We start from the raw sequence: 25,411 nt of genomic DNA, 5'->3' as shown, positions 1-25,411 counted from the left end.
ACAATGATATTCCATTCACACTGTTCAGGCATTCCTCAGTTTATGGGCATCCTCTCAGTATCCAATTTTTTGTCACCACAAAAAAAATTTCTTATAATAGGTCTTTTCTTTCTTTCTTTCTTTTTTTTTTTTTTTTTTTTTTTTTTGGTTTTTAGAACTAGGAACAGTATTTCTGGATCAAAGGGTATGTACAGTTTAAAGCTTTTTCTTCCTCCTTCCCTCCCTCCCTCCCTTCTTTCCAACTCAATCTTTTTTTTTTGTGTGTGAATATCATTTTCTTGTTGCACAATAAACATTACAGTCCGAAGGTACATGCAACCTGGGCAGACAGATATTAGTGCTAACAATTTACATTCACTTCCCAGTGTTTCTTCTCTGGGTGTAGCTACCTCTGTCCATCATTGATCAACTGGAAGTGCAACTCAATCATTTTTAAAGCCATCACAATCTAGAGTCCATATCATTCTATAAAACTATTTTCTTGAAGAGCATAAATTAACTCATTCAATAAGAATTTTTTCTTCTTCTTAATAACTTTAACTCCTGCAACTTGGGAGAACAACAACCCTTCCACTGTTTCTCACTGATGCTTTTGTATCACTGCTCCTTGTCTCTTGCTATTCCCCTCTCCTATTAAATATGAAAGCCCAAGGTATTCTTTCAGTTCACCACTCTTCTTTCTCTTTCGCTAAGCTCATCTTGCCATTTATCAGTATCTATATCTTCATTCATCATATCTATATAACTTCTAAATGTTGAATTTCGACGCTTACCTCTGTCTCAAGGTCTTGTTCCTTTTAATGGCCTCATATTTCACTCAAAGTGTACATCTAAAACTAAAATCATTATCTTTTCTCCCAAACTAGCTCTTCTTCCTGCTACTCAACTAAACTGAAACTGTCATTTTTTATTGTTTCCTCTTCCTGTGTCCACCTTTCCTCCCAAATTCAAGGATACCAAATCTGGTAGACTGTTTTAAAAAGTGTCAGTTGTACCCATTTCTATGGCCAATACACTACTCTGGGCCCTTTAAATATTCTTTTGGATTCCTGCAATGTCCTATCTGATTTCCTTGCCTTTACTCAGTCCATGCTGCACGTTGACACCAGATTGTTTTCTTAATATGTTTTGATCACGTGACTTTGCTGATTAAGAATTTTCAATGATTTTGAAGTCCAAAACAACACAAAGTTTTCCATCATTATTTCCTATCTAATTTTCTAATTTTTTCTTTCTCTATTTTCTTACATTCCAATCAAATAAGATTAAATGTCATTCCCAACTCAACTCTTGCTCTCCTTGTGCTTTCCCACTTTGGGATCTTTATACTTATTTTTCCATTTGTGCCTGGCACATTCTCCAAATACCCATTGTCTCCCCCCCCCAAAAAAAAAACCCCAACAAACAAAAAACTAATGCCCAACTATTATTCAGAAAAAAAAAATCCTTCAAGGCCTGGTTCAACAGCCACCCCAACCCTGAAACCTTTTTTAATCATACCTTCCAGAAACCATTTCTCTATATGAAACGTCCCAAATTAAATCAAGCCTCTATCATATTTGATATGATATGAGATAGAGATTTAGATATGATAGTCTACTTGAAAACTAGCTTTATTTTTCTTAATAAAACATAATTTCTTTGAGATCAAAGGGCTGGGTCAAATAACCTTTGTATTTCCTACAGTGCTTAGCCTAAAAGAGATTACTATAAATGTTTGTTTTCTGAACTAGTGTGAATTCAATAAGCTAAAAATAATGACAATAGTTTTGTGAACATAATTAAATTATCTCATTTACTCTTACCTCTCTTTAGAAGAAAGAGATAAGGAGAGACTTAATTTCTCTGTTGAAAAGATGAGAAAATGACTTGTAAGACACTGCTTTGTAATTTACAAAGCTTATCTACATACCTAACATCACTAACTTCATATAATAATCAATATGTGAAGATGAAGAAACTTATGTATAGACAGATTAACCAATTTGTTCAAGGACACATAATTACAAGTAACACAGTCTTAGAAATGAAAGGGGACTTTAAGTTCATTTGATCCAGCAATTCATTTTCATAGAATTGCAGACGCTAAGAACTTAGAAGAAATCTTAGAAACAAAGAGTCTAGTTTCAAGTAATTCAGTACAAGAATCTCTTTAAAGTATGTCTTCCATTGAAAGGGGGCATATAACTCATACATTTTTTATTTCATTTTTAAAGTATTCTAATCATTAAAGTTTTTTTTCCCTTATTTTTAACTGAAATTTCCTGTCCCTCTTTTTAATTTTGATTTAATAAGTAATTTTTAATAACCAACTATATATGCCAGGCGCTATACTAGACAAAAACGAAAATTTCTTTCCTTAAGGAGCTTAGTCTACTGATGGGAGAGGCAACACCAAGACAGGAAAAGGAATAGGTTGAGCAAAGAACAGAAGCAAAAGATAGCATGTCAGTTAATTGGGGATCAAAAATAGATCAACTTGGGGCAGCTAGGTAGCACAGTGTATAGAGCACTAGCCCTGAATTCAGGAGAACCTGAGTTCAAATCTGACTTCAGACACTTAACACTTCCTAGCTGTGTGACCTTGGGGAAGTCACTTAACCCCAGCCTGAAAAAGGGGGGGGGGGGGAGATCAACTTGACTGAAACACATTATAACACAGATTCAACAGGCTGGTCTATAGAGACATTCTCTCTGTATCTTTTTAAGACTTAATAGTTTGACAACCTTGGAGTTTAGCAAAGGAAAAGGATTTAGAAATTTTAGTTGTAGAGAAAATTGAATTAAATCTCTATTTTGCAAAGAAACATTAAGAAACTTTTGAAATAATGCTTTAATTGACATCTTGAGAAAACAAGAGTGAAACTATTTTCCAAACAGAGAAGTTGGCAATTGTAGTAATGATTAAAGGTAATTGTGGCTAATGTACTGATTGATATATATATATATATGTAATTACAACTAATAATTATTTATGTCTTTGTTTTATTTTTAGGTACTATTAATAAAATAGTATTAATTGCCACTATGATGTTTATTTAAGCTTGAGAGATGGATTTTGATCTCTATAAAAATATAAGCATTTATAATAAGAGTTTTCTCCAGTTTTTAAATTAATGATAGGTAATAAGCAGGGATGGGATCTCAGGTCTTATAGTTAAGAGATGTTGCAACTGTAGTAATTAATAAGGAAATTAAAATATGTCCCTTGATTCCCTAATAATTAAGGATAAGAATTAAAAAAAAAAACAAAAAAAACGAGGCAGTAGCAGTTAAAGAGAGGTTCCTCACTCTAGATTAAATTTGAGTGAGGATTCACCTTGAACTTTACTATAACCAAGTGATCTGGGTTGGAACTAGATAGTGACTGAATTTAAATGCTGAAAAGAATTTTTGTTTTATCCTAGAGGCACAAGGTTAACACTGAAGCTTCATGAGTAGGGGATTGTCATGGTCAGCTCTGTACTTTAAAAATATTCATTTGGCAGTTGTGTGAAGGATTTTTGTAGAATGGAGAACCTGGAATCAAGTAGCCCATTTAGGAGGTTATTATTAGTAGTAACAGGTGGGAAATGATATATGTTGAAGAATAGTAATGGTGAGGAGACAGAACTTCCAATCACCAGCCCAGTGTTGCCTATTGTGAGTTGTTCTTATTTTTTTCCTAGATGAAAAACCTTTAAATTTCTGAAGACAAAGTCATTCTCCTTTTCAGCTGAAATATTGCTTTTTTTTTTTCCCCCAACATTTTCTCATATGGCACCATTCTGATTCTCCTCTTCTGCATGCTTTACAACTTAAAGATAACTTGAAATGGAGAACTGATATTGGAAAACCCCTCTTATTTAGCCGCTGGCACCATTTTCATGACATGTATTTTACATTCTGTATGTGGGTATTTATTTGAAGCAAGATTCTTTTCCCTATTAAAATTCTTCCTTCCTCCTTCCCTCCTGCAATTGGGGTTAAGTGACTTATGCACAGTCACACATTTAGGAATGTTTAAGTGTCTGAGACCAAATTTGAACTCAGGTCCTCCCAATCTCAGGACTGGTGCTCTATCCACTGTGCCACCTCGCTGCCCCTCCTTATTAAAACTCAAAAGATTGGTCTGTTGGTACTGCTAGGATCTTTTTGAATCCTAATTTTGTCATTCGTATTTTCCTAGCTAGTTAGTGGCAGAATTGAGACCAGAACTCAGTTTTCTTCTATTCAGTACTGTACACACTATCGTTCAGTCATTTTTCAGTTGTGTCTAACTCTTCAAGGTCCCATTTGGGTTTTTCTTGGCAAAGATATTGCAGCAGTTAGCCATTTCCTTTTCTAGCTCATTTTAAAGTTTAGGAAACTGAAGCAAACAAGATTAAATGACTTGTCCAGGATCACACAGCTAGTAAGTATTTTAAAACTCAGTCCTTCTTGACTCTAGGTCCTATCTTCAGCTGGGGATATGGATAGACTTCGTTGTGTGGTGGTAGTAGTGGAAGATGTATGCATGTCTGTGCATCTGGATGGAGAAAAAAAAATCACACTTATTTTCTACTAAACTTTTACTGATATGAAATATTTCTTTCAATTATGAATTTTTTAAAAAACAACATTATTTTGAAGAGTATGTAGGGACCAAGATGCAAAAAAGTTGAGAATTCCTTTTCTACACCATACCCTCTTCTAATTATTTGTATTTCAAAATAACTAGCCAAATTCAATGTAACATCTGTAGAATACTAATAGCTTAAATGATTTTAATGAATATAAAATATTTTCTCATGGCAAATGATTTCAGAAAGCAATGTTATCTTGACAACATATGATGTGACCTACCAAAGACTGGGAAAGGGGACAATTTATCATATCAGAAATATAACAAAGTCATTATATAGTGGTAGAGTTTAAGAAATCTTTCTTACAGAGTTCACCAAAGAGTTATCCAGGGCATATGAGCTAATGCAGACTAACTGGTGCCTTCTGCTTCTATTCTGTCATTATCTATCAGTAATGGACAGTTTAATACTAAAAATATATTATTATGTGGATTGTTTTTTTTTTTTTTAATCTTGGCTCTTGCTTACAGATAAAGAAGACAAAATAAAAAATTTAATTCTACTTGACAGAATCTCTATAAAATAAATTAATTGCTACTAGTAAAATTATACTCAAAGTATGAATGTTTGGCTCCTAAAACTCACATTCCATTTAAGCTTTTTTATCTACTTGTTTGTGTGATCTTATTCCAAAGAAATAGTTCAATTGTTTTGTCCAAAATGCAACAAAAAGAGCATAACAAAAGAATTTCAGAATCTTCAGGGTTCACCATTAAACATTTGACGAGAATTGGTTTGATTTTCATTTCAACCTCTATATTGCATTGAAAAAAAATCCTCAATATATGATATCAGCTATTGAATCATACTCATTAAGCAATTGTAAGAAAAAAAATAACATTATATATAATTAAATCATCTACATCCTTTCATGTAGGATTATATCTAGGCTCCTGTTCACTGTTCTCTTCTATCCCCTTTTTAACAGATTGATCCAGTAGCATCTCTATTTCATGTAGATGTGGTAGGTCATTAGTGAGTGTGCATTTATTGAGTTTTCCAGCCCTTTATTTTCATTTTAGAATTTCATGTGATATATTATGTACCATGACTTTAGATCTTATAAAAAGGTGTATATATTGGTTAGAGCATTAGTCCAGGAAAGCTTGTACCTCACTATCTAATTGAATTTCATAGAAATATTTGAGAAAAAAAGTTCCAGTGAAAATGCTTTGGGGTGAGAGGAGGAGGGGAAAATCTAAAAGCATGTGAAATAATAGATTGAGCTGTTGGAAAGAATAATAATTGTTGGAAAGAAAAAGTGTGTGATGATTATATTATTATTCCTGAAGGAAAGAGCAATGATTACACTCATTCTATAGAGTTGTGGGCAGCAATATATCCAACTTCTACTTCAAAGAAATTCAGTCTATGCTTTTGGTGTGGAATGCTGTCTGCCTCACTTTGATGTAAAAGACCAAAAACATGCATCACACAGCTGCCTCTAGCTGTAAGCCCACGTTAAATGGATTTATTTATTTTTTATTGTTGAATAAATGAGCATTTTATAGGGGCTGAACTGTTCTACTCCCATCATTTTGATGGGAGCTTTCTAAAGCACCATCATTTTGAAGAATTAGGAAAGATCATTCTACAATGGCATTCTAAAATATAAGTTCATGCAGACCATTCTAGTGATTTAAAAGTGGTCATAATTATATATATTTCTCCTATTTAAACTGGTAGGAGGAAAGTGCGCAAGCAGGATTGGCACTCTATGATCTTATATAAGCAAGAAATGACATGAGAGGAAGAAATGAAAATAATTCAATGATTAAATGCAAACGACTAAATCTATTTCCTTTTCTGCCAACCCCACATATATCTTCATGGGGCTAAGTTCTTTTTCAATTAGATAACATATTATTGAAATTCAACCATTTCCATCATGTCTGATTCTGTTATTCCACTTGGGTTTTTCTTGGCAAAGATACTGGAGCGGTCTCCCACTTCCTTCTCCAGCTCATTTTACACATGAAGAAAGTGAGGCAAACAAGGGTTAAGTGATTTGCCCAGGGTCACACAGCTAAACGTATTGAAGCCAAATTTGAATTTAGGTCTTGATTCCAGATTTGGTGCTCTATCCACTATACCACCTAGCAGCCCAAGACAACAGATATAACATGCTAATTACATGACACCCGAATAAACAGACAATGAGCTGTTAGTGAACACTCAAGGCATGCTGGAATCTACTAAAAGAATATGGTCCTATAACAGGATCACAAAACATGGTTTCTTGAAAATTCTCTCCTTCATTCCTATCTTTTAAAGTAACTGGTTCATAACATTGAAGTGAACTTTAATTCTTTCAACTCCCTTATCTTCATATCCAAATAGCTCTCAAATTCTATCTATTTCTATTTCTTTTTAAAAAATACATCTATTACATAAACACACATAATATCCCATTTCCTATATATATGTATGTATACATATACACACATGTATGTATATGTACATACATGCACACACACATATCCATTTCTGTTCCTCTACCATTTTGTTTCCCCTTTTCACTAATTCAGCCACCCTCCTAATTCAGGCCTGATCAGCTTTCACCTTTACTAAGCATCAGCGTTCTAATAATTAGTATGCTTGCCTCCTGTGTCATCAATCTCAAATCAATCTTTGGCATAACTACATAAATAATTTTCTGAGGGATTAGGTCATTTATTTCTGATAAAAATTTCAGGGATTCCTTATTTCCTTTGGGATTAAATATCCTCTTTGTTAGCTTGGCACTTAAGATCCTATATAAACTGGCTTCAAGCTACCTTCTCAGGCTTATTTCACATGACTCTCTTAATGTACACCATGGAACTAAACATGAACTTTCCTTTTTTGTCTCTATACTGAAAAATACCTCCCCCTTACCCCAGGACTAGAATCCACTATATCTAAATTTTATCAATCGGTCAACCAATATTTAAGCACTTACTAATGTCAGGCAATGTACCAATTATTAAGCTGTGCAATTCATTTCTTATGAATAAATTTCTTATCTTCCTTTAAAGTACAGCCCATATATGACCTTCTCCAATTAAATTTTTTTTATTTGTTCCTGCAAGCTGCTAGTGATTACTTCTTCCCTAATTTTCCCTAGATGACTTTGCCTAATCTCTTTCCTGCCCCCTTTATTACCTATTACCTACCTAATTCCTAGGTTTCTAGGTGGAATAGTAGGTAAAATGCTTCTATATTTGAAAGCATATTTTCATTTCTTACTTTTTTTTTTTTTTTTTTTTTGCTGAGGCAATTAGAGTTAAGTGACTTGCCCAGGGTCACATAGCTAGAAAGTGTTAAGTGTCTGAGGCCACATTTGAATTCAGATCCTCCTGACTTCAGGGCTGGTATTCTAACTACTGGTTGCCCCCCATTTCTTACATTCTTTAGCCTGATTTTTTGCCACCGATGTTCTATCTGCCAGGCTCTTCTCTCACATAAATGAGTTTAGAAACCTATATGAGAATAAAAGGAATGCTTCTTATTTAATCTCTAAGCATGAAGGACATTTGCAATCCTAGTTAAATGCTTAATTTAATAAACACTAAAGAATTTATGAGTTCATATGAAACTAATCAAACTTTATTTACTTGTTATGTCATTATCCTCTGAGCTTAATCTTTTAGTAAGATTATTACATTAAGGAGATTTCTGATAAGGAGCAAGTAAGAAAACAATGGGTAAGCCTATAGAAATAAGATTCCATTAATTCAGTTATCAAGATGAGTACAACAATATTATTGTACTTCTGGCAAACTACTAAGGAATTTTTCTACTGAAAAGTTATGTAAAAAAAAAAATCTTTTTTTTTTTTTAAAAGAATCTTTCTATTTTAATGAATATTGTTAGCAACTTCTAACTTTTAAAACTGTCTTCCAGAATGAAGCCATAAGGCTAAAAAATAAGTTAAAGCATCTATACCCTGTGAGCTTGAAAGTCTATTACTGATAAAAAGAAAGGTTCCATATGCACCTAATATTTATTCTTTGTGCAAATAAGAAGTAGAAGCAAAATAAATGCCAAACATTTGGAGAAGAGCTGAACAAATTATGATAAATGGGTGTAATGGGATATTACTGTGCTTTGGAAATGATGCATATGATTACAGAGAAGCATGGAAATACTTTTATGTGCTATAGTAAAGTGAAATAAGCAGAGGCAAGAAACAAAATTATATAAAACAGTTACCACATAATGAAAAATATATATTAACTAAATTGCCTAGTCCCAAAGAAAAGGTATGAGAAGACACCTTCACTTCTTTGACAATGACAATCTTCCCTTAGATCTTTCTCCACTTTTAACTGCTATGATTAAGGAAAAATGGGTGGTATATCAATATCCAGTAATCACCTGCTCCATTAAAAAAAATTTGGTGAACTTCTTTATTATCTTCTTCATAATCAAGAGCTATTGATTTGTTAGGAATGGGTTATATATTTTGAGTTATTTTCTTCTTTCTCTCTCTTCCTCCTCAAGCTAACTGGTTCTAGATCCTCTTCAGGGGGTACAAATCATATTAAGGCTTACTTATTGAAGACATCTTACTGGCTTAATCCAGAAGTGTCGTAGACAAACACAGCCCACAACATGTTCAGTCTGAAACAAGATAAAATTTTTAATGGGAAATAGTTAACAAAAGAAATAACATACAATAAAATAGTCAACAAGAGGCCTACAGTAAAGTTTACTTTAATGGCTCCCAATTCTATGTGAGTTGATGGCCTTGGACCTTAGTGCACTGTAACTCAAACCTCCTGAGTTCAAGAGATCTGACAGCCCCAATCTCTGTAATTCCCCAAACTGGGATTACAGATGTATACTACCACACTTGGTAATTTATATTTTCAAACTACCTGGCTAGGCAGTCTTCAATTGTGGAGCACAGAAACATAGCAAAGGAAACTCCCTGATGTGGGAATCTACTCTACACCATTCTTACCTCATTAGTCTTTTGTTCTAGTTAAAATGACTTGGTTTCATTGCTTTTCTGGAAGCTAAATTTCTCTGGAATCAGAAATGATAATACTCTTAATTTTTGTCTACCCTCTCTCTTTTTCTCTCCCTGGAGTTCAAATTTGTTAAACACATATTGCATGCTAAAAATCAGTTTTTCTTTGTTAAAATGTTTTTCACATGGAGAAGCGAAATGAGTTTAGCAGTGTACAGGTAAAAAAATTCCAAATTGAGAAAAGGAAAAGGAGGGAGGAAGGAAAGAGGGAAGGAAAAATCCTATTGTAATGGTATTGTTAAAATGACTAATTTTCCATAAATCATATTTCCAGTTTTCAAGGGATGAGATAAAACTGATTTTAGTTTCTTCACAGTGAATGAGTGAGGAAAAATAAGTTCTTTTAACCCAGTTAAGAAAGTGCTTTTACTTTCTTGCACCTGGGCTTCTACTTCTAGCTGCCTGGATATTGGCAATTTTCCAGCTCATTAGCAAAATGATAAAGGATGCAGGAACAGGAAAAAAAAATGCCATGTTCACTTGGCTGTGGGTGCCTCAGTTGTTTAGTTTATGAGGAAGCCAAAGTCATGTGGTGAATAGTCAGGAATTCCCTGCTCAGTTGTAGACAAAATGGGCATGATTAGGAAAACTATAAAATAGTATACGGTTTTATCTACTGAGTCTGCTGAATATTAAAATAAAAAAGTTTTTGGTAATTCTTGGAAACTAAATTGCTGACTTTTGTTGCTGTCCTTATTTTTATGGGAACTACAATGATGGCCTATTATATAATATGTTTATTTCCTGGATAGTCATTTCATCACTTCATCATTTGGTTTTTGTTTGTTTGGTTTGGTTTTTTGGAGTATGTGTTTTGAGAGATAAAAAAGGAAAGAGAAATATTTTCTACTACTTACAGGCAGTGGTGTGCAGACAAATTTTTTTTTTTTTTTTTTTGCTGACGTAATTGGGGTTAAGTGACTTGCCCAGGGTCACAGAGCTAGAAAGTGTTAAGTATTTGAGGCTGCATTTGAACTCAGGCCCTCCTGACTTCAGGGCTGGTGCTCTATCCACTGCGCCACCTACAACTCATAAAGATAAATTCTTCAAGATTAAGAAGAATCCAATCAATTTAGTATTTGGGTAGTGTGTATTATATTATATAGACCCTTCCTCAAACTCTCAATTCTAGTGCCTTCCTTCTATTAATTATTTCTTATTTATCTTATTTATTTTATGTCTATTTGAATATTTTCTTGCTCTTAGAATATAAGCTCCTTAAGCACAGTGACTATCTTTTGCTTATTTTTGTATCCTCACTTATCTTCAGTAGAGACTTAATAAATGTTTATTAACTGACGCAAATCACAAGAGATAATGTTTATACATATGTGCACGTGTATATATATAATTGTACAAGAGGAAAGAAGTAAATTTTAAGAGGATCTGTTTGGTCTTTATATTTTTTTCAAGAACTATGCTAGAGACTCTGAGGTACTAAGAAATAAAAAAGCCAAGAATTATATCTTTAGCTTTAAATACAAAACAAAACATAAAACTAAGGTTGCATTAACTTAGGGAGGGAGATGATATCTCTTTCTCGTAAATGCTACAAAATCAATCAATCAAGAAGCATTTATTAAGCCTCTAGCATTCTCAAGCACTGTGCCAAACACCATTAACCAATAAACCACAGTATGAGAGAAGGATGAAATACCATGTATCCATATGAAGAGTATAAGTGAGGTGGCTTACAAACATATTTCTACAGTACTAATAATAAATGTTCGAATAGATGGGAAAATCATCAGTGACCTAGAAAGAAAAAAATATCCCAGTGGATTAAGAGTACAAAGGTACAGAACTATAAAGATGGCACTGGTGACTTTCATGGACACACGTTTGAAAAGCAAGAGAAAATACCACCACCTAATAACGTCAAAAGTCACTTTTCTTTATTCATCACAGGTGACAGTTCTCCACTCACATTTCTTTCTCTAAGGGGTGTCTCCCTTTGATGGAGCCTAGGTCATCATTTTTACCCCTGGGATCCAGGTGGCTCAATAGACAGAGTGCCAAGCCTGGAGTCAGGAAGACTAACCTTCCTGCGTTCTGATCTGGCCTCAGACACTTTTTTAGCTTGAGTGAGCCTGACCAAGTCATAAAATTCTGTTTGCCTCTGTTTCCTCACTTATAAAATGAGTGGAAGAAGGAAATAGCAAATCACTCTAGCCAAGAAAACCCCAAATGAAGTCATGAAGAGTCAAACCAAAACAACCACCACCCTTTCCTGATTTATCTTGGTAGGTTTCACACTTGGAATCATAGGGCAGAATCTTCATTCAAGAAGGCAGCTAGGAGTCATCTGGTAGAACTATATCATGATAGGAGATTCTATAATGTGTCCAACAACTGGTAAAGAATCAGAGAATTACATTAGAGCTAAAGGGAGTCTGGAGGTAGAAAATTATTTCTAGAGTAACAACAGAGATAAGAGGGAAAAAAATGTAATTTCTCATTTTCTAACAGAGAACATTCCTGAGTTTCTTAGATAAAAGAAGAAACAGATACTTTCTAGGGGAAACTATTTAGCAACTCTTGGGTGGAAAACAGTTCTGGAACTCTTTGCCTTACTGACTGATTCAACAAATACAGAGAATGAATACTAAAATGAAACATTTCATTTGACAGTTTCCTATCTTCTGTTCAAGGATAAAGTTAATTCTACAGAATCAAATTATGAATGAAGAACCCTTTACTTAAATGCATAGAAAAAGCATTTAATTTATGGCTCATTTGTCAAAACAGGTAACATGTTTTGAGAGGATATAATTTTTCTAATAGCATTTTTGTATATTTAATTTTTTTGGCATCTAATTTCAATAAATACAAATCTTATTTAAAAAAACCCGACAACCAGAGATGCAATAATTCCATGAAAAGTATACTTTTCTAGAAAAGGATCCTTTTTTATTCTTTTTTTCCCCCCTCAAATCTAAAATATATTACTGTAAAGCTAATATAAGAATGAAGTCATCTGGAATTGTAGAGGCAATATGTGACAACTGCTGGTTGATGACTGAGAAGTAGTATGAATCTCTGGTTTTTTAACTCTATGAAACTTTGCAAAAATAAACCTAATAAGCACCTTAAAGAAAGAAAATACTTAAAAATCCATCCTGGGTTCAGTGACATGACTTTTCTGACACTGCCACTTAATAAAGAGGGGGAAAAGCAATAGTAAAATTCCCGGTCATCTTATTTAGAATGATTGTATACATAACTTTATGACTATCAAAATGACTCACTGAAAAGTCACTGGACCCAGTTCTCTAATTTAATAATCTTGTACAAAATAATTACAGCTTCTGTACCTTTGAATGACAGAGTGGCAGCACTAAGTGTGAGGCATGGAGAAATTGGAACAATGTCTTAGGTTGATTTAGAAGAGAAAGCAAGAATCTTACTGCTTATAATGATTACGATAGCAATAGTGTAGGTGTCCTTTGAGCTTCTCAAGAATATTAGCTTATTATACCTCATAATGACTTCCAAAATGCAAGTTTTGTCATTATTCTCCGAGTTGAAAAATGGGGGCAGCTAGGTGGCGCAGTGGATAGAGCACCAGCCCTGAAGTCAGGAGGACCTGAGTTCAAATTTGGCCCCAGACAGTTTAACACTTCCTAGATGTGTGACCCTATGCAAGTCGCTTAACCCCACTGCCTCAGCAAAAAAAGAAAAAAAAAGAAATAAAAATGGAAGAATAGAAAGGATACATGTATCCTCTTTTCTAATTTAACATTTAATTTACTAAATTAATAAAAAATAATGTTCTCAAAAATATAATCCAGAGACCACTAGTAGGTTAAGTTGTCTGCTGTTTCCTCATAGTATTATGTTTTTCTTACTGGACAATCTACACTTGTTTTTGAAATAGATTAATAATTTCCTTAAAACATTTAGTAAAAACTAGCTATTTCCTCAAATAATGAGTTCTCTTCTAGTTTTTTGCCCCGTATTTTATGACCTATATTTCAGTCCCATTCTCCTCTTGTATTTTTTTTTTTTTTAACAGACTGGAAGGCAGTGAAGTAGTAGGCGGAGACATCTTTACCATTCTGAAGTGTTCTGAAGACTGGAATCCATCTGAGAACTACTTACTGCATTAGATATACATCTTCATTTCTTGGGTCAACCTCATAGTAAGATATATTTTTAATTTGTCAAAATTAAAAAGTTTGATGCTGATTTTGCAAATGAGTGGCAAGGTCTAGCCAAAAGAACTTTGGAGTGGGAATCAGAGATCTGAGTTCAAATATTATCTCTAGCATTAATTGTTTTTTGGTGACCATGAACAACTAACTAAGCATTTTTATCTCTAAAATCGGAATACCTATTGCTATTACCTACTGATATCTACTTTATCATCTGTAAAATGGGAATGATGTTTATTGGTAAAGAATTATTGTGAGGATCAGATAAAAGGGGTGGTGATAGGGGGGAAACACATTTATTAAGTGCCTACGTTATGCCAGGCACTTGTGCTAGGTGCATTACCAATATTATTTCAAATGATCTTCACAATTCCCTGGGAAAGTAGCTGCTATAATTATACCCAATTCCTCAGTCTAGAAAACTGAAGCAGAAAAAGTTAAAATGATTAGTCCGGGGGTCATACAACTAGTAAATATCTGAAACATTGCAACTCAGGTCTTGCTAACTAGAGACCCAATGTTCTATCCACTTAACCACATATGTCTGTCTGTCTCTGTGTCTGTGTGTCTGTGTCTCCTATTTTTGTGTCTCTTAATTTAAATTTTTAATTTTCTTTCATATAGGTATCTCTAATCAGATAATATAAAGTATTTTATCTTTAAGACATTATTGTATAAATGTCAGCTATTATTTTTCTGCAACATATCTTTCCCTTAATGCTAAAATTGGCCTCAACATTAAATGACTAAATAACATTAATTTGACCCAACATTAAATTTACATAAGAGGATCATAGGAAGAAGTGTAATAGCAGAAAACTCTCCATATCTCACCTATTTGGCACAGTCTATGCTAGAGGTGAAAAGATGAAGATCAGATTTGAAATCCACTGAATGGTGGCTTACTTGAGACTTTTATCTAATTACCATCTAAACCAAGGATCTTGCATATGATCTGCCCTAAATGCAATGTATTCATTTCATGTAATTTGATAGTATGGAATTACATAAGAGTATAATGTAGATAGATGGACTTTCCTTTCCAATTTGCCCTTTTCTGAGAGAACTTTTTGCGTTCTTAGATATCTAAAACAGTGTCAGAATGATTTAGGCAAATTTTGCTTAGTTAAGCTTATAAACAAAAACAGGACATTGAAGAATATATCACAAAAGTTCTATAGTTCTTTTCATTAAAATATAATTAATATTTTGTCACAAAAGATTATTTTTAACTTTACAGGAAGGATGCTCTGTATGTGTGAACCATGAAGATCAAGCATGTAAAAAGTGAAAAAGATACAGAAATTATCTAACAGAATACAAATATTCAAAGTTCCCTAATAAGTGGGATATAAGAAATTTGTATTGAGTTATTAATGTCAGATCTGTGAACTTTTTTTAAAAAATAAATTGGTAACTATTTCAATATAATTGGTTTTCTTTATAGTTTTATGTATTTTTTATGCTTTTTAAATGCTTTTATTCTGAGAGGAGGTCCATAGATTTTAGAAGACTGTCAAAGGGCACAAAAATGATGCAAAAAAAAAAAAAAACCAATCAAAGTATGCCAGGCACAGGGCTAAATGCTGGGGATAAAGAAGCAAAAGATAGCCCCTGCCCTCAAGGAATTTACAATCTAATGGGAGAAACAACATAGATAGAAATACATATATATATATATATATATATATATATATATATATATATATATATATAAAACAAGCTATAAAGGATAAAAAAGAAAAATTAACAGAGGGAAGGCTTTAGAATTAAGGGGGGGGATTAGGGATGTCTTGCTATAGATGGTTAAGAACCCCTGTTTAAACAAAGAAAATATAATTTGAAAGAATGTGAAGTATATTTTTTTAATATTAAGCATTTTTTCAGTTGATCAATTATAAATTGCATGCTAGTTAGGCCTTGTAGTAAAGGAATTAATTCTTTCATATCCTTATCTGTGCACAGTTTATAATTTTTGTACACTTAAGCAACTGTTTTCTAGATAAAACCTGTTATTATAATTTTTGTTTTGTTTTATTTCATCTTTGGAGGCAACTGGAATTAAGTGACTTACACAGGTTCACAGAGCTATTAAATGTCTGGGGCTGGATATGATATCTTCTGATATCAGGGCCAGTACTCTATCTACTGCCATTTAGTTGGCTCTTGTTATTTAAATTTAAAATGTTAAAATCAACAAAAAACAAAACGAAACCCAAAGTTTGGGTTTTTATTACTCATAGTTGCAAATTTAAAAACCTTACTATATAATATTATAAACATATATACATACATGTTATATTTGTATGCATATTAGTATTTGTACTAGTGTGCTTTAAGTTGTTTTTCCTTTCTATTTATTCTAGATTATTCTAATGTGAATCTACATTAGCATGTCTGACTTTTGTCCTTGTTCTCTTTAAATGAGATCAAGAAGAAAAGTCTAGGCTTGTTTTAAAAGGATTACTTGACAAATTTCATAAATTTCTTGGGGGCAGCTAGGTGGTGCGATCCGAGTTCAAATCTGGTCTCAGACACTTAACATGTCCTAATTGTGTGACCCTAGGCAAGTCACTTAACCCCAGCCTGGGGGGGGGGGGGAAGACATAAATGCTTTCTTGCCTCTAGTGATTTGAAAATTTATTTTCAGTTTTCTATTTTGAAAATTTGAAAATATCCATCTAGGCATTTACACAAAGAAGAGACAGAAAAGAGAAACATTTTGACTTATTCTCTTTTTATTTATTTTGACTTATTCAATTTCTATTTATATGTAAGTACTATTTCTTAGATAATTTGGGTGAAAACTAAGTAATTTGATTTATGAAACTGTATGAAACTTTGTCATATTTAGTTGCTCAGAAAACAGATCACAATCTAGTGCAACTTCCATATTTTACAAAGGAGGAGAATGATGTCCAAGGAAATAATGTGACCTGCTTAAGATAATAAGTGTTAGAGGCAGGACTGAATTTAGGTGTTCTGACTCCATCCACAGCCAAAGCATTTCCTACTCCACCTTTATCACTGTTATCAGCTTCATCTCCCTTTGCATCTTAGTAACCTCTACTTCTGTTGTTATTGGCTCTGACCAACAATAGAGACTACCATTTATCATTTTTTTTAATAGGTCTGTGGTATAACTTAAAGTGATAAATGTATTATTATTATTTGTTGACATTCTCCCCCAGATTCCTACTATTTTTTGTTTTACTCTGGGAATGAAAAAAGGCAGTCATTTGTGATTGCTTCATTTTTCTAACTTGAAGCTATAGAAACTTCTTATTCTCAATCCTAAAGGCATGAGGGCCAAATGAGGTTCTTGTCTAAATCATTCCTGGCTTGCAAAATGTCATCTTGTGAAAAGGATATTTATTTTTTACATAAAAAATGAAAAAAAATGCCAATGAGAAATTGTTGAATCAGACTGTTGTAAAAGATAGAATTTTTCTATCCTACATTCTACATTTCTACAAATCAGTGGCACCAAGCCAATCTAAATATTCACATGGCATAAGCTGTATCTAGGAAAGAGGAAAAAAAAAAAACCCTGGCTTTCCTATGTTGTTCCCTGGCTTTGTCCATATGTTAAGTCTTCCCAAACGAGGGTGGTGACATGGGTTCACTTCATAAGCACAGAACGATCTCGCGACAGAGCTGTGGAAACATGAACCATTATTTACACTGGAAAGAATGACTGGGTGCAGTTGTAGCTGGCAGCAGAACCAGCAGAGCCGACTGTGTCATCAACGTGTTATGATTGTAATAACTAATGGGTAGGGATGGGATAGGTGGCCCAGATCTAAATCAAACCCTGAGGGAGGTTCCCGATGCTGCTGGGTGACCCCAGTCCCTCACGTTTTATGATATCACCAGAGTCCCCTGATGAATTAAAAAGTCTGGTAACTTCTCCACAGCACTCATTTTCCACAGGCAAATCTTTGGAACCTAACAACTTTCTAATGCCTCAACCAGTGTCCATGCTGAATGTGCCATATGGGTTCACCATGTGTTTACTTCAAAGTGAAATGTTTCTGAATCCTTGCACAAGGCCAGTTTTCCCTTTTAGGGTGGCAGAATGGGAGTATGAATCAACATCATTTGACTTTCAAGTTCAGTTTTTTCCACAATATCATCATCTATCTTACCTTTACATTGAACCTTTCATTTGGGAGGAAGAAGAAACAGTTCAAACTATTCAAAAGTGGAGGGAAAGACACAAGGAAGATGGCCCCACTGCCATGCTTCTTTCTCTGTATCTTTATTGTGGTTCAGTCATTTTTCTGTCCTGTCCACCTCTTTGTGACCCCATTTGGTGTTTACTTGGCAAGATAGTGAAGTGGTTTGCCATTTTCTTCTCCAGCTCATTTTATAGATGAGGAAATCAGGATAAAAAAAGGTGGAAAGTTACAGCTATTCTATCCACAGGACTACCTAGTTGCCCAATCAGTGAAAAAGTATAGGAAGCTTCCATAAAGGTAAAGTTAACAGAAGTTACAGTGTATGGCTGGCACTATTGAGCTAGAATTGATTCTTAATGACAAATGATCTTTGGAGTCCTGACTCAGGTGGAATAGGGTCAACATATAAGAGCTTCAGTTAGTGGGAAAGCACTCCAATCATACCACAATGTGACTCAGAACCAAGAGACTATTATTTTCCTGGAATTTGCCAGTAGTCCAACATATGATCTTGGAAAAAATTGATGATTCTCTTAGTGCTTTTGTATTGGAAATACCTACACATGGGCCCAGGAAAAAAAACCAAAACAAAACTATTGCCTGTGTTTCCTTAGCACAAAAATCATCAGATAAAAGCTATCATTATTTCAAAGGTACTATGGGCCAAGCCAAATAATGACAAATTCTGCGCATCTCTTCTTCCCTTTCTCGCCACAATCACACTCAAAATATTCCCAAATTCTTTACAGATTAGAATCCAGTAGGAAATGTCAATCTCCAAGTGATTGTTCACTGGGGAGTGCTGGATGGGGAAAGGGTCAATGTTAAATTCCCTAAATGTCCTGAGGCCTATAGGAGAGTAAGAATAACAACTTGTATTCATGTAGTACTTTAAAGGTTGTAAAAATTGTTTATCTATATCTCAAACTTTTCTCAGGAATAAGGAGTTTCTGCTGATCCTAAAGTCTCAACCCTCACTGTAGATTGTCCTGGTCATTCACATCAATTTCTTAGTCCAAATATATATGATAGTCGCATTCTTCCATCTTTATCATCATTTCCATCCTTCTCAGTTAAACTCAATTGTTAAGGGGCAGGTCAATTCTTCAAGAACCTTCACAGCTGTGGATCATAGCATCTGAAGGAATTGTAGGGCAGTCTTTGCTGACACATGTGTTGCGGACTAAGAATGAAATAAATTGGAGGAAGAGGGAAGAGGAGAGAGGTTATACAATGCAACAGCCTCTCAGTCAGGTCAGAGAACAGCAACTGCCTCTCAGTCTCCTTGGATCATCCTTTCACATGAGGAGATCCATTCTGTAGGTCTGGGTTGGATTTCCAGCAGCCACTGTCAGTTGGCTCCCGTGTATTCCAACATTCAATGTTGTTTTGTTTTGTACCCAGCAGCAAGGAAAGAGGATAAGGCTATAAGTGATGGAAAACTTTCAGGTCACTGGAGTAATTTATCAAATTATTAACTTTCTTACTCTTAAAATGTACCATGGTGAGTTTAGTACATTTTCAAAAACTTTCTCTTCTTATGAGCAGGTTCAGGCTCAATGTTTATAAAGTGCTTTGAGTTCTACTGAGAAGGGAATGATGTAAACATACAAGGCATTATTACTACCATTATCCTCTAGATAACCTTATGAGGTAAGTATTAATGCCAGAGGGAATATTACTTTACAGGAGGAGAAGCTGAAACAGAGAGGGCAGCTGACTTGCTCAAAGTCAGAGGAAATTTCAAGAGCCAAGAACAGACTCCAAAAGTCCTGTACTTGTATCCACTATTAGTCTGAATCCAAGTCTTTCTAAAACTCTTTCTTCATAATCAAGGAGGTGGGAACTTTGTATTTTTCCTTAGGACTTAAAAATTTCTCTATCCCATCTCTGTTAGAAAAGGAAGTAAGGAACCATGTAGTGGTCAACTAGACTCTTAGCCAACACTCACCTGCACTGCAGATGGATACTACAGCAACTCAGACAGGCAGGCTCCATTTATCTCCTATCCAGGGCTCTCAATAAAAGCTGCTCAGAACACTGCCACCTTGATTTAATTCAGTTAGAGGGGAGGAAAAAAAAGAAAAGAAGAGGAAAAGAAAAAAAAAAAAAAAAAAGCTATTTCTTCCAAGTATAGCACGGTCCATTGAGTTCATTCTCCTCAGAGTTACGTCTTGTACAGGTGGCCCATATAACTTCACTAAGATCCTGCTCTCTAAATAGTTTTTCAAATCCAACACATTACATTTATTAGAACAGTTCTGACTAAGTCTCCAAACTATTTTGATGGGGCCCCGTACAATAGCAATCCTTGATGGGGAAGTAAAAACCTGCTAAACTGAGTAACATCTATTTCCAAACATTAAAACTTTACATAACTGGGGGTGGGGAACTACAATGATTAAAAAAATATATTTTGGGCAAAGATTAAGAAAAAACAACAACAAACAACTAAGTATAATTAGAAGGAAGAAAATAAGGGGAAAGGGAAGATTAGAGTAGAGGAAAACCTAATTCTGTAAGTGAATATAAAACAGGTTTTTTATAAATATGAAGGAACATTTCAAAAGGCTGGTTAGTTCTAACCATTGTCCAATATATCACCATCTTGCTTAGATGAGGCAAGTCTGGTTTAAAGCATTGATGTCAAACTCAAATAGAAATGGGGCCACTAAATCATATGCATGACAGTTAGGTGGCACCATAGTGCATAGAGAGCACTAAACCTAGAAAATAAGAAGACTCACCTTCTTGAGTTCAAATCTGGCCTCGGACACTAACTAGCTGTGTGAACCTGAGCAAATTACTTAACTGTGTTTGCCTAAGTTTCTTCATCTGAAAAAATGAGCTGGAGAAGGAAATGGCCGACACTCCACTAACATTGTCAAGAAGACTCCAAAAGGGGTCACAAAGTCGGACACAATTGAAAAATACCGAATGACAACAAAGAAGATGTCAGCTCTATTGTTGACACAAACCTAGAGGTGCCTTGATCCACACGGGCAGAAATAGATTGTAAAAGATCTTACCAGGTTAGAAGCATCTAAACAAGATGAAGAGCTAATAGAGATAAATATCAAGGCTAACTTTAGTTAGCATATCAACTGCATATATATGGGACTTAAAAGATCTGGCTTAAAAGCAATCCTTTAATAAAAATCTAGTGGTTTTACAGGACCATAAACTCAATGAAATAAACTGTGCCAGATTAATTAAAAATCTTAAGACTTTCTTGCCAGACATATAGAGATTGGAACAGAGTAAGTAACAGTCCTAATATACTTGACATTGCTCAAAGTATATCTGATATGTTTACTGACATTTTAGTAGGGACACTGACAAAATGAAGCACAAGAATTGAGACAACCAGAATGGTGAAGGTGATGGAAACCATACCACATGAATTTTGGAAACTGAACATAGAAAAGACAAAACAATGGGAAAATGGTGATATGTATTCAAATAGCTGAAAGAATGTCATCTGGAAGAGTGATTAGACTTATTCTATGGATCACGGGAAGACTCAGGATGAATAGAAAGTCTAGTTTCAAAATATAAAAAAGAACTTTTTAAATGATCAGAGTTGTCTCAAAATGGAATATGGTTTTCCAGTGAGTCCTCCATCTTGGTGATGTTCAAGCAAAAGCTCGGTGGTCACCTGTCAAGGATGTTTAGAGAAGATATTACTGTAACAAATAGATGACTGGACCTGATCATCTCTAAAATTTGTTCCAACTCAGAATCAAGAACATTAGCACTTATGGATGATCTAGTTTGATTTTACAAATAAGAAATGGAGATTGTTCAGTCATTCAGTCAAGGTCATGGGTCTCATTAGTGTAGAAGTGAAGCTAGTTCCTCTGATTCCAAGGCCAGGACCACTGACATCATTCTATGAAATTTCAGGACATTACTATATAAACTGATGATTTTGGGATGCCATGGCATAACACTTAAAAAAACAATCACAAATAAAGGAAAAAGTAAATAAAGTGACACAAGAGGTAAACAATGATTGCCTATAACTCTAGGCAGTGCTTCCTTCATCCTGGAGGGGCAATTTAGCTTTACAACCTTCAAGAAACTTCCCATTAGAAGAAAAGGTTTCAACTATAGATTTATTGCATTTTCCAAAGTTACATCATCTGGATCATTCATATTCCTGAAGAAATCATGGGTCTGCATTGTAAACTGTTACAATAAATATTAATAAATATCACAGCTGATAAAACCTGACATTTACACACATATACACCCCCCCACACACATCCACATACACAAAGGGAATTTTCACCTTATATGGTTACTTTTTAAAAATCTGCCCTTTTTATGCTCAACTTTGTTGGCCTGCCAAATACACAAAGTACATCTACTTTAAAAACACCAATTAAAAATATTAACAACACAAAAATATATAAATGATACTTCAGATCCAAAGGCACATAAATGGATGTGGATTCAGACAGTAAATAAACATGAAATGGATAGGAGAAATGACATCATTCAAAAGGAAGCAGAAACAAAGGTCCCAAAGTGATAGTGAGTCCCCCTTCTTAACATCACTAAGGACTCCACACCTTTAAGCTACAAATTTAATCACAAAGTAATAAAAGAACTAAAAGGAAGGGGAGCAAATTAGTAATTTTTTTAATAAGACCTGGCATGTCTTATATGTTGTATATGTTTTATATTGCAAACTGGGGTAACCCCTACATATCTTTGTATTTGTCATCTGGAAAGCATTCTCTGCAAGATCTCATTCTTCTTGATTCTTCCCTTGGTGCAGAGGAACAGATGTTTCCATTGGTTTAAAGGGGGGGAAAAGCTTCTTCAGAGGACTCCCTTGGCCCCACCTCCACTCCAGACTACTACTGCCCATATAGTCTTTAGTAGCAAAGAGCATGGACAATGGATTCTTCCTATGTTGCTGTGTCATAAGACAGAAAAGGATTTGAAGCTTTTATTTTAACCCAGACAGAATGAAATATGGGACATCCCATAGTTTGATGTAATTATTCTGTTCTTTTTACATGAGGTGAAGGGCATTTGCCTCAATATTCCCCCTACTACAACCTAAATCTGTTGGACAGCATAAGTTTTATGCCCTCCGTGTTGTTTGAGCCTGTAAATGACTCATGGCATTATTTCTCAGTATTTATTTAAAATAAAAGTCCTTTTTTTGCAAAATCCTTTGCTTTAATTATTCAACAGTCAAAAATCCCACCCCCGCTCTGGAAGGTAATTTGATAGCTCACGGGAGTCTCACCATAGCACTATCTGGGAATCTATTCCATGTGATTGCCTTAGAACGGCCAAATCATGATGTGCTTTTTGGTACTTCAATGACTGAATCTCCTTGTATGGAGTCCAAGAAAGAGCTTCCTTACATGAAATTCTGATATGTAACAAATAATATTACTGACTTTTCAGCATGTTTTCCATTTTAAGCCTGGATAACTGAGGCAGAGCAAAACTGGGTGACATGGTGCTTCAGCTTTACATCTGTTCCAGCCATCTACACAGAGTATCTGTACTGATTCTGTACTCCCCTACCTCCTGATTAAACATGGACCTTCACAATTAGGTCTTCCAAGATCTAGGTCTTCAGTCCATGGACAAGTTAATTCATTCATTTTTGGAATTCTCCATCTTGTGCCCAACCCAACTGATTGGGATGTATCCAAACTGGCCCCTATGTCCTTTATATCTATTGCTGTGCTAGACACCAGACTATGTTTCAGCTTTATAGCCTTTCCAAACATCCACCCAGATGATCTCAACTTCAGCCTTGTACCACTAATCTGCTTCCTTCTACCAGGACTACTATTCTCCTCTCCTAACCTGAGGCTTGACTCTCCATATTGAGTCTTCTAGAATCACATTGGTTCTCAGAGACCTACCTAGTTAAGTTCAGAAAGTTGATTACAAGATAATGAATGTTTTAGGGGTCATAGTCATACATAAAACTGCTTTGAAGCATTATAGGATGTGTTGGTGGGAAGATTTAAGTTGATGATAACAGTTTTTTGGAAGTACATTGTGAAATAATGGAGATGAAGAAATCTCAAAAAAAAAAAAAATCTCCTAACCATGAGTGCATACATTACTCTCACAAACACAAGAGTATTTTAAAAAGATAATAATTAAAAACATATCGAATCATACAATATCAAATTAGTCACTCAGAGTAGTAATTTCCAACTCCTCAGGCCAATCTGAATTAGTAATTAAAAAAAAAAAAGTTTCTGACTTAGGTTCAAATAAAAGTATTTGAACAAAGTTTGCTTTGGAACTATCTTAGAGATACAGGTCTGAACTAACCCGTGATTGGCATGTGCTTGATGGCTTGTCCTTCAAGCAAGATTTAGAGGGATGTTCCTATTAATTGGTTCCTTAAAATGTCATTTTACTGTGGGCCCGATTGTGTGGGAGACAGGACCTGGGCCCACAGACCCAATCCAAAACTGTGAGAGAAAGTAGAATGGGCAAACATCTGCCTCTCCTCTGTGTGTCTTTATGATGGAATCTGATCAACTGTATAGAATCTAAAGGAAGGTGACCATGATGAGATTATGCTATATAAGAATAGGATGAACAAACTATGAGAGTTTAGTCTGGATTAGAGAAGATGTAGGGGAACTATAACAGCTGGCTTCAAGGATCCAAAGGGATCTCATATAATAGAGAGATTACTTGATTTATTCTTCTTGGCTTCAGAAAGTAGAATTAGGAGACCTAGGAGAGAAGTTGCAAAAAGTCAGGTTTAGGCTAGATATGAAAAAAGAATACTTATCACAGAGTTGGGCCTGAGTGGAAAAGGCTGCCTTGAGAGGTCTTGGAGTCTGCCAGCAAGGCTGCATAAGTTCTTGTTGGAGATGCTATTGAAAAGTTTGTTATCAATTAAGCAGCTGTGCAGATCAAATGAGAGCATGTATTTGAAAGTGTGCTGAGTATTCTAAGACATTATACAAATATTTTTCTCTAAGTGGAACTTTATTTTTTTCATTTTTAAACTTAGTTTCATTGATGTATTTTGTTTTTACATTATAAACACTTACAGATTATTCCCACTTTATGGGAGAGCTTACAACAAAATAAAAAAAATATTTTCCTTACTTACTTGGACTCCACCACTATCATGTACCGGGAATCCTTACCAGTAAAACCATCAGCCTGTGAAACTGAATCAGCTGTGTGCTCTCAGATCTCTTCAGTACTGTCAGGACTCCTCCCCCTTGTTGGTGGGCCCGGTAGAGCAAAGAACTCCTCCAACAGCTTCCATTTAAAGAGGACTCATGGATTAGCCAACTCTTTATTTCCCACCAAATGTACTCCTGAGAGCAGATATATCACCATACCACCATACTCCTGGGCTGGGTACCTTCATCCCCTTTTAGCTTTTCTTAGTGTATAGTCTTTTAATATTAGATTTGAAGTCTTCTTTTTCTTTTTTGT

At 34.7% G+C, this 25,411-nt stretch overlaps 2 protein-coding genes across 3 annotated transcripts in view; one reads left to right on the top strand and one right to left on the bottom strand.

The window, feature by feature from the left end:
• CMSS1 (cms1 ribosomal small subunit homolog) overlaps positions 1–25,411 on the bottom strand; it is a 413,202-nt gene that overhangs the window by 208,567 nt on the left and 179,224 nt on the right. The window lies entirely within an intron of this gene.
• FILIP1L (filamin A interacting protein 1 like) overlaps positions 1–25,411 on the top strand; it is a 241,450-nt gene that overhangs the window by 40,762 nt on the left and 175,277 nt on the right. For both annotated transcript variants that reach the window (XM_074301002.1, XM_074301003.1), the window contains exon 2: positions 13,637–13,763. The gene's annotated coding sequence lies outside the window, so the exon portion shown is untranslated. The remainder of the gene's footprint in view (positions 1–13,636; positions 13,764–25,411) is intronic.

Source organism: Sminthopsis crassicaudata, chromosome 3, assembly GCF_048593235.1.
Source record: "Sminthopsis crassicaudata isolate SCR6 chromosome 3, ASM4859323v1, whole genome shotgun sequence".
Classification (NCBI taxonomy): domain Eukaryota; kingdom Metazoa; phylum Chordata; class Mammalia; order Dasyuromorphia; family Dasyuridae; genus Sminthopsis; species Sminthopsis crassicaudata.
This window is presented reverse-complemented; position numbering and strand designations above follow the sequence as displayed.